Source organism: Puma concolor, chromosome F2 (genome assembly GCF_028749965.1).
Source record: "Puma concolor isolate L17-30 chromosome F2, mPumCon1.1.hap2, whole genome shotgun sequence".
Lineage (NCBI taxonomy): Eukaryota > Metazoa > Chordata > Mammalia > Carnivora > Felidae > Puma > Puma concolor.
The window spans coordinates 37,713,705-37,726,104 of NC_141684.1; the positions used below are offsets into that span (position 1 = coordinate 37,713,705).

The 12,400-nt window shown below is 38.5% G+C and overlaps 1 protein-coding gene across 2 annotated transcripts in view; it reads left to right on the plus strand.

Annotated features, from left to right (window-relative positions):
• Positions 1-12,400, plus strand: part of RGS22 (regulator of G protein signaling 22) — a 177,600-nt gene that overhangs the window by 144,396 nt on the left and 20,804 nt on the right. The window contains exon 28 of one of the 2 annotated variants that reach the window (XM_086696048.1): positions 2,078-2,235. The exons of the other annotated variant lie outside the window; for it this stretch is intronic. The gene's annotated coding sequence lies outside the window, so the exon portion shown is untranslated. Of the gene's footprint in view, positions 1-2,077; positions 2,236-12,400 lie in introns of those variants that run through there. 2 annotated transcript variants of the gene reach the window in all.

Genomic DNA, 12,400 nt, shown 5'->3' on the forward strand with positions numbered 1-12,400 from the left:
CCAAGGAAAAAAGAAAAAAATTCAACAGTACATGATGATATTGAGTGGTAATCTCCCTCCTTACCCCCAGCAGGACAGAGACTGTTTCCCAGCACCGTCCTACTCTTATTCCTTTTAGTAATGGAATCCCCAAGTTTTAGCTGTGCCCATGACTACCTAACTGGAGTTAACTGTCATTTCCCTGTCTACCCCACAGGTAGATTTGGCCATGTGAACAATGTCAGGTTAAGGAAATATGAGAAGAAGTGTGAAATATCCATTCAAGCCTTTTTTAAAAATGAAAATACTTGCCAACCATTTTTCTCTTTTCTCTTCCTGTAAGCTGGATCACAGTGGGGTGTTAGCTAACACTATCCCACCACATAGATGGGACACCTCCCTAAGGAATTATGGTGCCTGGGTCTCTGGATGACCTCATGGAGGAGAGATGCCTTACCCTGGACTGTTACGTTTGAGTCACTTTATTTTTGTCCTTTTTTTAAATTAACAGCAGCTTATCCTAGATGTTAAGCAATATAAAAATTGCTACCAGTAGGCTACTGCCATAACAAAAACCTAAAATGTGAAATCCATTAAACAGTCAGTTTTTGGACACAAGGAAACAGATTGAAGGCGAGAAAGCTGGTGACCTTTGTAATGTCATGGCATAATATTTAGTGAAGCTGTTACTTCTGATAACTTGGAAAACAGACCATGTGCCTGCTATGCCCATAGCTCTCTAAAAGAAGTGATCCAAAAAAAAGATGTGTTTTTATGTTGGTTGGTCCTTGTTGCTTTTAGCTAGATACCATGAGAGATATATCACACAAGATATCTATATCTATATCTATATCTATCTATCTATCTATCTATCATCTATCTATCTATCTATATCTGTATCTATATATAATGAACCTGTTTACAGGTAGAAATGGAAGCTAAGGGAGTCACATCCTGTGACTGTGGCTTACAATTAAAATTAATATAAAGTATAATAATTTTGGCCCTCAAAGTTGGGAGAGTCAACTGCAACTATGCCCCCACTAAGCAGAGCCTTTGGTCAATGCCCTTTCAAAAGCTTCTCATTAAGACTTTTCATCTGGACAGTAGTGACCTTGTAACAAAGATCAAAGTAGAGGTATTGCCTTCCTAATTTAGCCTATTGTTTTATGTGACCTTAAAATAGCCACCATTAAAATAACAGGGAAATGTGCTAAGCATAGAAGTGAATAAATAAGGGAGTTGGCAGGCTTAAGAACTGAGACCAGAAGAGATTTTGACATGGAACCAACTGGTAGTAAATAGACTGAAAGCTTCCTAAATTTTGATGGAATTGTATTCTCAACAAAACCACAAGCCTGGCCTGAAAATGCCTGTAATTTTTCAATCTATAAAACAACCACCAGGCCCCCAAACTTGCATCATTAGAAAGCAGGCTGTGAAAATTGTACAACCTCCAAAGAGACCCACTTTCCAATGCCAACTTTAAATGTGGCCTGGAGGATAATAGATAAGGAAAATTTATTTCAGAAGGCAAAACCAGGGACCCTAGAGGACTAGGGGAAATGATATTTCTCCCACGGAGTAGAATCAGGATTTAACAAAGTATCTTAGTTTAGGCTGCTTTAGACTGGGTGGCTTATAAACCTTAGTTTAGGCTGCTTTAGACTGGGTGGCTTATAAACAACAGAAATTTATTTCTCACAGTTCTGGAGGCTGGAAGTCCAATATCAAGAAGACCCCAGCAGTTTTTGGTGTCTGGTGAGAACCCTCTTCTTGGGTCATAGATGGCTGTCTTCTCATTGTGTGCTCACATGGCAAAAGGGAGAAGGGAGCACTGTGGGGTATCTTTCATAAAGATATGAATCTCACTCATTAGAGCTCTGCTCTCATGACCAATCACCTGCCCAAAGCCCTATTTCCTGTACTATCACATGGGCCATTAGGATTTCAGTAAAATAATTTAGGAAGGAACATAAAAATTCAATCCACTACCCAAGGTGTTTTCACAGTTCCTGCCAAGAAGATGAATTGTAACTTCTATGTGTTGTCTGTTCTTTCTTTTTCAAAGCATCGTAATTGTAGTTTCTGTTTTCAGCTCTGGTTTATATGTCAACATGGTCCTATCAGATTTCTACCTCGTAAGTACTGTCAAAATTTCTGGCCCACTGAGGGGTCCTTTTTCATCCTCAGTACTGTTAAACATTCATTCTATTGGGGCTTCTTTATTATCATATCTGTGGGGGGTTTTAGAAAGAGGTTATAAAGTATGTGCTTAGTTTTGGCATATAAATTTGGTGTTTTTAGCACCTTAAAAAGAACTGCATTGCTTAATAGAGTGGGACTTCTGGAATGGCTAAGTGAGAAGTTCGGTGAATTATCTCACCAAAAAGAGGTCACAAACTAGACAACATTGTCCCAACCCCTTGGGAAGTCTATAAATTGAAAGGATATACAACAGATAGTGTTTATTCAAGAAAAACTACTGAACCTTGGTAGGAACAGTTGGCCCACCCTATTTTTAAGGGCTTGGTTTAGGGCTGTTTTCATTCCCTCCATGCTCTATGCTCTATGCTCTATGATGTAGTCGTTCTGTAAGAGTGGTGTAGGCCATAAGGACCTTGCGTTTAGAGGGGGTTGATTTGATTTTTGGAACATGGGGAAACTCATGCCCAGGAGTTTTTTCCAAAACAGTAGGGCAGTGCAGGGCACCTGAGTGTCTCAGTCAGTTAAGTGTGACTCTTGATCTTGGCTCAGGTCATGATCTCATGGTTTATGGGTTTGAGCCCCACGCCTCACAGATAGAGTGAGGTCTTGCCCGCTGTCTGAGGCAAGCAATGTACTAACAAGACCAGCTAAAAATGAGAGAGGCATAGTGGTCATTGGAAACCTTTTACATATCCCTAGTGGTTTGAAAGCTAGTAGGCTTGCTCAGGGTCACACACATGTTCACCAGAAATCAGAGAGAACCCTGTCTACTCATAGCTTGTTTAATTAACATGAGTCCTGTTTACTCAGAAAGTAAAAGTTGGGGCAGTCTTATAGACTGCATAAACTTTGATTACAGTCCCTAAAGCATACATCGATGCATCAGCAAAGAATGAAAATCTTACTAGCTCAAAGTGTTTAAGTGCAACTTCTGACCAATCATTGGCTGCTCACTAAATGGTACTAATCCACAGGTGACTCCTAGGAAGCTGGCTTTAAAGCAAAAGCAAGAATATTTTTTAAATGTTTATTTATTTTTGAGAGACATAAACAGAGTGTGAGTGGGAGAGGGGCAGAGAGAGAGGGAGACCCAGAATCTGAAGCAGACTTCAAGCTCTAAGCTGTCAGCACAGAACCTGATGTGGGGCTTGCACTCATGAACTGTGAGATCATGACCTGAACCGAAATCAGATGCTCAACCGACTGAATCACACAGGCACCCCAGGAATATTTTTTTAAATGACAGAGACTTAAGCAACTGCACACTATAGATGAATCTCTATAGAATTAGTCCAGGTAAGTCACTAAACAAATAACAAACAAAAGTAACAACAACCCCCTGAGATGGGTTCTGAATTCAGAATCCAAATTTTCAAACATCAAATTTTCAACAGAAAAATTAAAGACATGTAAAGAAATAGGGAAATATAACCCATACACAGGAAGAAATGTGGTCAATGGAAACTGGGTGGGGGCCCACGTGTTAGAACTTGCAAAGACTTCAAATCATCTATTATAAACATGCCAAAATAAATAAAGGAAACTTTAAATAATCCTAGAAAGAATGCTGACAATAATTAGAGAATATCAATAAATAGAAAACGAATTTTAAACAAATGGAAATTCTGGGGTTAGAAAGAACAATAACTGAAATTTTAAAATTTACCACGGGAGTTTAACAGCAGATCTGAGCTGGCAGAAGAAAGAATCAGTGAACTTGGAGATAGATCAATAGAGAGTGGCCAATCTGAAGAACAGAAAGAAAAAAATGAAAATAAATGATCCTCCGGGAATGTGGAACAACATCAGGCACACAGCATATGCATTAAAGAAGTCACTGAAAGAAAGGAGAGAAAAGAGAGGTAAAAAAAATCAAGAAAGAGAAGCCAAAAATATCCCAAAATTAATAGAAAACACTAATCTTCATATCCAAGGATCTCAAAAGCACATTAGATGCAAGGATGATTTAAAATCCAAAAATCATTTAGTGTAATACACTGTATTAAAAAAGGATAAAGCCAATGATCTATTGATCATTTCAATAGACAAAGAAGCACTTGACAAAACCTAACACCTATTTTAATAAAAACTCTCAATAAATTGAGAGAAAAAAAGGAAACTAATAAAGATCATCTACAAAACCCTACAGCTAACATTATACTTAATAGTGAAAAACTAAAAGCTTTCCTTCTAAGATCGGAACCAAAGCAAAGATATCTATCCTTGCCACCTTTTTTTTTTTGATCATTGTGGTAGAGTCTAGCCATTACAATCAGGCAAGAAAAAGAAAATGTATTCAGATTGGAGAGAAAAAGTAAAACTGTCTTTATTTCCAAATGGCATGATTCTGTGTGTGGAACATTCTAAGGAGTCCACAAAAACTAGAAGCAATGCACAAATTCAGCAAAGTTGCAGAATTTATGATCAATATACAAAATCAGTTGTATTTCCCTGTACTAGCAATAAAGAAACTAAAAGAGGCACAACAAACACATTTTGTTAATAATAATAACATGCTAGATAAAGTACTTATGAATGATATCAACAAAAGAAGTGTAAGACTCATACATTGAAAACTGTATGATATTGCTGGGAGAAAGTAAAGATCTAAATAAATGGAGATGTGGAGTTAAGATGGCAGAGTAGTAGGGGGACCGTCTGCTTGCCTCATCCCTCGAACACAGATAAATATCAAATCATTCTGAACACCCAAGAAATCAATCTGAGAACTAGGAGAACAAACTGCACAAAAATAGGGAGAAAAGAGGCTACATTGCGGAAGGTAGGAGCTTCAGAGACATGATTTGGGGGAGAAAAGAATCACAGGCAGATGCTGTGGAGGGGAGGGAGTCTTGATCATGGAGAGAGGTGAGGGAGCAAGAGAGAGAGAGAGAGAGAGAGAGAGCATGCACATGAGCACTGCACAGGGAATTGCACAAGAAAAACACTTCACCCGAACCATTGACTGGGAAAATGAGAGGGGCTGATTATCATAAGTTTATACTTACTCAGCTCAAAGACTGAAGTTTTAGAAGTCTGTGCTGTGGAGGGTGTAGAGAGCCTGGTGGGCATAGAGGTGCTCCTATGGAGAATGAAACCAGAGGCCCAGGAGCAGACAATGTGGTTTGAGGTTCCCCTGGGTCACACTGCGAGAGATAGTTCCCCTTCTTGGAGTGCATTTGGGAGAGGTGGCACTGCCTCTCAGGGGACAAAAGAACTGGTGAGGCACCATTGCCCTACCCCATTCATTAGCATAGGAGCAGAGACCCCTGCTGAGGATAGCTAATCTGAATGCAGGCTTTTTGCTGTGCTTTACCATAAACTCCAAGCCCCTGTGTGTTTGTGAGACTGTACTTCTGGGACAAACTGCCACCAGCCACAGTGCAGTAAGACCCTCCCCCAGAGGATCAGTGTGGATCCATTCCATACCAGGTCCCTAAAATTTAGAGTTTTGAAACTCAGCCAGCGTGCCTGAGATGAAATACAGGAGCACTGCCGCACCAGGCGGGCAGATGGCCCAGACACAGGGTGGAAGCAGGGATCTCAAGGACACCTAGGACCCACAAGGGGAGATTGATCACTCTTTTGTGAGGGCTTGCTGGACAGCAGTAAGTGCAAACTCCCCTCTTTGGGAACGAGAGAGCAGGCTGATGTCATTTTTATCCCCTGCCCATCAGCACAGAAGGACTACTGTGAGCAGCACAGTGCTCAGTCTGGAGGCTTGAGCCACTTATGCCAAGCCCCACCCACCTGCACTCTGCAGATGCTTTTTTTACTAGGGGAAGTGTGCCTGAGACAGTGGCAACAGGTCCCTCTGCCAGAAGACCAGCACAAACCCCCCTGCATGCACCAAATCTATTGACCATACAGTGCTGTGAAGCTTCAGCTCTATTGAATATAGGATCTGGCCTTTTTGAACAAACAGACCAAAGCACACCTAGTTAAAACTCTCCACATGCTAGGCAAAGTCCAAACACTCCTCACTGCAGGCAAGGAGAAACTGCAGAAGACTGACCTGAGAGAGCAGCCAAAACACAGCAGCAGAGTGCATACAGCATACACCAGAAATCTGTACTGAAGTGCCAGGCTCTGGACAATATATATTATCATTTCTTAATAAAACCATTACTCTGAGGAACAGAAAACAGGCTCTCTTAATGCACAGAAGAAGACAGAGACCTAAACAAATGCCAAGATGGAGGAATTCATCCCAAAAGAAAGAACAAGAAAAGGTCATGGTCAGGGATCTAATCAAAACAGATATACCTGATGGATAATTTAAAGCAACAATCATATGGACTTCAGCCAGGTCACGATCTCGCGGTCCATGAGTTCGAGCCCCGCGTCAGGCTCTGGGCTGATGGCTCGGAGCCTGGAGCCTGTTTCCGATTCTGTGTCTCCCTCTCTCTCTGCCCCTCCCCCGTTCATGCTTTGTCTCTCTCTGTCCCAAAAATAAATAAAAACGTTGAAAAAAAAATTTTTAAAGCAACAATCATATGGATACTCACTGGGCTTGAGAAAAGCATGGAAGACATCAAGGAGACCCTGTGCAGAGATAAAAGAATTAAAAAACAATCAGGCATGAAAAATGCAATAACAGATTCAAAACAGATTGATTGTAATGACCATAGGATGGAAGAAACAGAGGAACGAATAAGTGACATAAAAGATAGGATAATTGAAAATAATGAAGCTGAACAAAGGAGAGAATTATGGATCACAAGAATAGACTTAGGGAACTCAGTGACTGCATCAAACATAATAACATTCATATAATAGGAGTCCCAGAAGAAGAGAGAGAAAAAGGAGCAGAAGGTTTATTTGAGGAAATAACAGCTGAAAACTTCACTAATGTGGGGAAGGAAACAGGCATCCAAATCCAGAAAGCACAGAGAAGTCCCATCAAAATCAGCAAAGGCAGGACAATACCAAGATATATCATAGTTATATTTACAAAATATACTGATAAAAAAATCCTTAAAGCAGCAAGACAAAAGAAGTTCCTAACTTCTTATGGGAAGACCCATAAGGCTAGCTGCAGTTCTCTGCACAAACTTGGCAAGCCAGAAGGGAGTGGCGTAATATATTCAATGTGCTGAATGGGAAAAATCTGCAGCCAAGAATACTTTATCCATCAAGGCTGTCATTCAAAATAAGAGAGGTAAAGAGTTTCCTAGACAAACAAAAATGAAAGGAGTTCATGACCACTCAACTAGCTCTGCAAAAATATTAAGGAGGACCCTTTGAGTGGGAAAGAAAGACCAAAAGCGACAAAGACTAGAAAGGAACAGAGAAAATCTTCAGAAACAACAACTTTACAGGTAATACAATGGCACTAAATTCATATCTGTCAATAATCACTCTGAATGTAAATGGACTAGATGCTCAAATCCAAAGACATAGGGTATCAGAATGGATTAAAAAAAACAACAAAACAGGGCCCATCTATATGCTGCCTACAAGATACTCATTTTAGACCTAAGACACCTGCAAACTGTAAGTGAGGGGATGGAGAACCATCTATCATGCTAATGGATGTTAAAATAAAGCCAGAGTTTCCATACTTATATCAGACAAACTAGATTTATTTTTAACTTTTTGTATTTAAATTTTAGTTAACATACAGTGCAATATTGGTTTCAGGAGTAGACTTTAGTGATTCAATAATTACATACAACACCCAGTGCTCATTACAAGTACCTTCCTTAGTACCCATCACCCATCTAGCCCATCTCCCACCCACCTCCTTCCATCAACTTGTAGTTTCAGACAAACTGTATTTTAAACAAGAGACTGTAACAGATGAAGAAGGGCACTATGTTATCATAAAGGGGTCTATCCAACAAGATCTAAAAATTGTAAATATATATGCCCCCACGTTAAGAGCTCCCAAATATATAAATCAATTAATTGCAAACATAAGAAAACTCACTGATAACAATACAATAATAGTAGGGGACTTTAACACCCCACTTAGAGCAATGGACAGATCATCCAAGCAGAAAATCAACAAGGAAACAATGACACACTGGACCAGATGGAGTTAACAGATATATTCATAATATTTCATCCGAAAGCAGAAGAATACACATTCTTTTTGAGGGTACATAGAACATTCTTCAGAATAGATTACATACTGGGTCACAAATCAGGCCTCAACAAATACAGAAAGATTGAAATCATACCATGTGTATTATCTGACCACAATGCTATGAAATTGGAAGTCAACCACAAGAAAATATTTGGTAACACCACAAGTACATGGAGGTTAAAGAACATTGGACAAAAGAATGAATGGATTAACAGGAAGTTAAAGAAGAAATTTTAAAAATACATGGAAGCAAATGAAAATGAAAATAAAACAGTCCAAAATCTTTGGAATTCAGCAAAAGCAGTCATAAGAGGGAAGTATATATCAGTACAGTCTACCTTAGAAGCAAGAAAACTCTCAAATATACAACCTAGCCTTGCATCTAAAGGAGCTGAAAAAGAACAGCAAATGAAGTCTAAATCCAGCAGAATAAGGGAAGTAGTAACGATTAGAGCAGGGGGCACCTGGGTGGCTCAGTTGGTTAAGCATCCAACTCTTGATTTCAGCTCAGGTCATGATCTCATGGTTTGTGGGATTGAGCCCTGCTTTGGGCTCAGTGCTGACAGTGTGGAGCCTGCTTGGGATTCTTTCTCTCCCTCTCTCTCTCTGCCCCTCCCCCACTCTCTCTCTCTCTCTCTCTCTCTCTCTCTCTCTCTCTCTCAAAATTAATAAATTTAAAGAAAAGATTAGAACAGAAATACAGGATATAGAAAAAACAGTAACAACAAAACCCCACAGTAGAACATATCAATGAAACTAGAAGCTGGTTCTTGAAAGAATTAATAAAATTGATAAACCCATAGCCAGATGTATCAAAAAAGAGAAGAGAAAGGACCCAAATAAATCATGAATAAAAGAGGAGAGGTCACAACCAAGAGTACAGAAATATAAACAATTATGAGAATATGATGAAAAATTATATGCCACCAAAACTGGGCAATCATAAAGAAATGGAAAATTCCTAGAAATATATTAACTACCAAAACTGAAACAGGAAGAAATAGAAAATTTGAACAGACCCATAACCAGAAAAGAAATTGAATTGGTAATCAAAAATCTCCCAACAAACAAAAGTCCAGGGTTGGATGGCTTCCCAGGGAAATTCTACCAAAGATTTAAAGAAGAGAAGAGTTAATACCTATTCTTCTCAAACTGTTCAAAAAAATAGAAATGGAAGCACTTAATAAAATTCTAAAACTTTAATATTTCAGAAGATCCCATTAGGAAAATGAAAAGACAAACCAAAGACTGGAAATAAATACTGCAGATCATATACCTGGCAAAGGACTTATGTCTAGAAAAATAAAGAATTCTTGCAATTCAATAATGAGAGGACAACCCAGTTTTGCAATCAGCAAGATATTGGAATAAACATTTCACCAAGGAAAATATGTGAATCACCAATGACCACATGGAAAGATATTCAATACCATTAATCATTAAGGAAATGTGAATGAAAACCACAATGAGATACTAATTCACACTCACCAGGGTAGCTATAATCAAAATGACATTAAGAAGTGTTGGCAAGGATACGGAGAAGCTGCAATCCTCATTACATTGCTGGTAGGAATGTAACTGGCACTTTGAAGAAATTTGGCAGTTCCTTAAAAAGTTGAATATGTATTGAGTATGCTTCTTAGCAGTTTGACTCCTGGGAATCTACCCAGGAGAAACAAAAGCATTTCTACACAAAAATTTGCATGCTTATATTCAGAGCATTATTCATAAAAGCCAACATGTGAATAACAACACAAAAATCAACTACACAAAGATCAAATTTATGAACAGATAAATGAAATGTTGCCGATGCACACAATGGAATGCTATCCAGCAATAAAAAAGAACAAACTACTAATACATGCTACAACATATATGACCCTCAAAAACATTATGTTAAGTGAAAGAAAACAGATACATGACATTTGTTATATGGTTCCATTCAAATAAAATTTCCAGAAAAGGCAAATCTGTAGTGACAGAAATGAGATTAGTGGTTGCTTGGGGTGGAGGATGGAAAAATTAACTGTACATACATGGGTATAAGGGATCTCTTTGGGGACGTGGATATGTTCTAAAGCTGGCCTGTGGTGATGGTTGCCGTGCTCTTATTAAAAAATCGTTTAATCTTAAAATAAGTGAATATTATGGTGTGTAAATTATATCTCCATAAAGCAATGTCCAAAAAATTTCTGGATTACTCCTAAATTACAGCAAAGGAGGGTATGGTATGTGTATTTTTATTTTTCATGTGTATTTAAAGTGTTGGCTGGTATTATCAAAGATGAAGCCTTTCCTATAGGAAAAAGACCATAGGCCTCAGCATCCAGTACATCCCTCTATTATCTCACATGTCCCAACGTGTCTGTCATCTCTTCTTGCATGCAATAAAACCAGAGAGTATGCACATTTTTGGTCTCAAGTCCCTTTTATATTCCTAAAAATATGAAGGACCCCAAAGATCTTTTGCTTATGTGGTTTATGTCTATTGATATTTACTCAACTATAAATGAAAACAGAACTTTCAAAAAGATTTATTAATCATCAATAACAAACATATAAAACATAATAAATGTGTTAACATCAATTACACATTTTTATTTTTAAAAATTATACTTTTGAAACAATAGGGAAGAGAATGACACTTTTTTACATTTTTGTTGCAAATACATATTGCAGCAGACTGAAAACAGAAGCAGATACAAGAATTCAACCATCTTTTATTAAGCCAGACGTTGAAGAGATGTGGTGCCACTGCCTTGATATATAGAAAAGACGTCAGCTGTCTCACCCCCTATTGCATTAGCATCATCAATGTAAATAGCAACACAGTGAAAAAGGCACATAACATCTTAGTATTAGTATGAAAATGTTTTTGATTTCATGGGTTCCCTGAAATAGAAGTCTACAGATCACACTTTGAAAATCACTGAATACATTACTTACAACTCGCAAGTAGGTCATTGCAATTCCATACCTGTTCCATCTGCCTGGGAATACCTTCCGTCTTCTACCTGCAGAGCCCTACTCATTTTCCAAAGACCAAATTCAAGCATTCTCTTCTCCTCAAAGCTTTCTCTGACCCTGTCCCCCCCCCCCCCCCCGCCTCAACACAGCCCAGCTGATCTTTTTCTCTTTTGTCCTGCATACCTTGTACATCTCCTTCCATAGTACTATAGCACTTACCAATTGTGTTGCACTTTTTGCTTAGATGTCATACGCATATTCTCATCACTTGTTAGGCACTCAGTAATTTAGTGAAGCTGAAATTTCATAATTGCCTACCAGAAAACCACGACAGTGACTTTTTCTTCTTATTCTTGTGGGCTGTTTTCTGTCAAAATACAGTAGTACTGTCATCATGTTACTCTGCACTTGTATATGTGGCACAGCCTATTCCTATATAATTGTGGTTCTTAGGTCCCTTTTTTGTTAATTATTCACATATACATTCTATAAATATATATAACCCCACCTATTCAATTCCCATCATGAGTACTGTGATCGTGTATAATACTTTTAATCAAATCTGCTTATCTTTCTTTTTAATGTTTGAGAGAGAAAGAGAGTACAAGTGGGGGAGGGGCAGAGAAAGAGGGAGACACAGAATCTGAAGCAGGCTCCAGGCTGTGAGCTGTCAGCACAGAGCCTGACATGGGGCTCTAACCCACGAACCCTGAGATCATGACGTGAGCCAAAGTCAGACACCCAACGGACTGAGCCACCCAGGCATTCCAAATCAGTTTATCTTTTATGTACCCTTCTTTTTAAGTCAAAATAGCATATATGAATTAAACTTTTCCATTTATCATCAAAATAAGAAAATTGCTTAAATTTATTTCTAAGCATAATTAATAATAATGATAATTATGAAGAACACTATAATACAGTGATAACATTTATTCCGCTTAAGAATTTTATATGGATGTTACAAAAAATCAGTGCACATTTTTTCATTTTGTGTACTATTTATTAAAAAAAAATGTTTTAATTGGCGCGCACACAAGCAAGTTGGGGAGGGGCAGAGGGAGAAAGAGAGAATCTTAAGCAGGCTGATGCAGGGCTTGATCCCATGACCTTGGGATCATGACCTGAGCTGAAATCAAGAGCCACCCAGGCTCC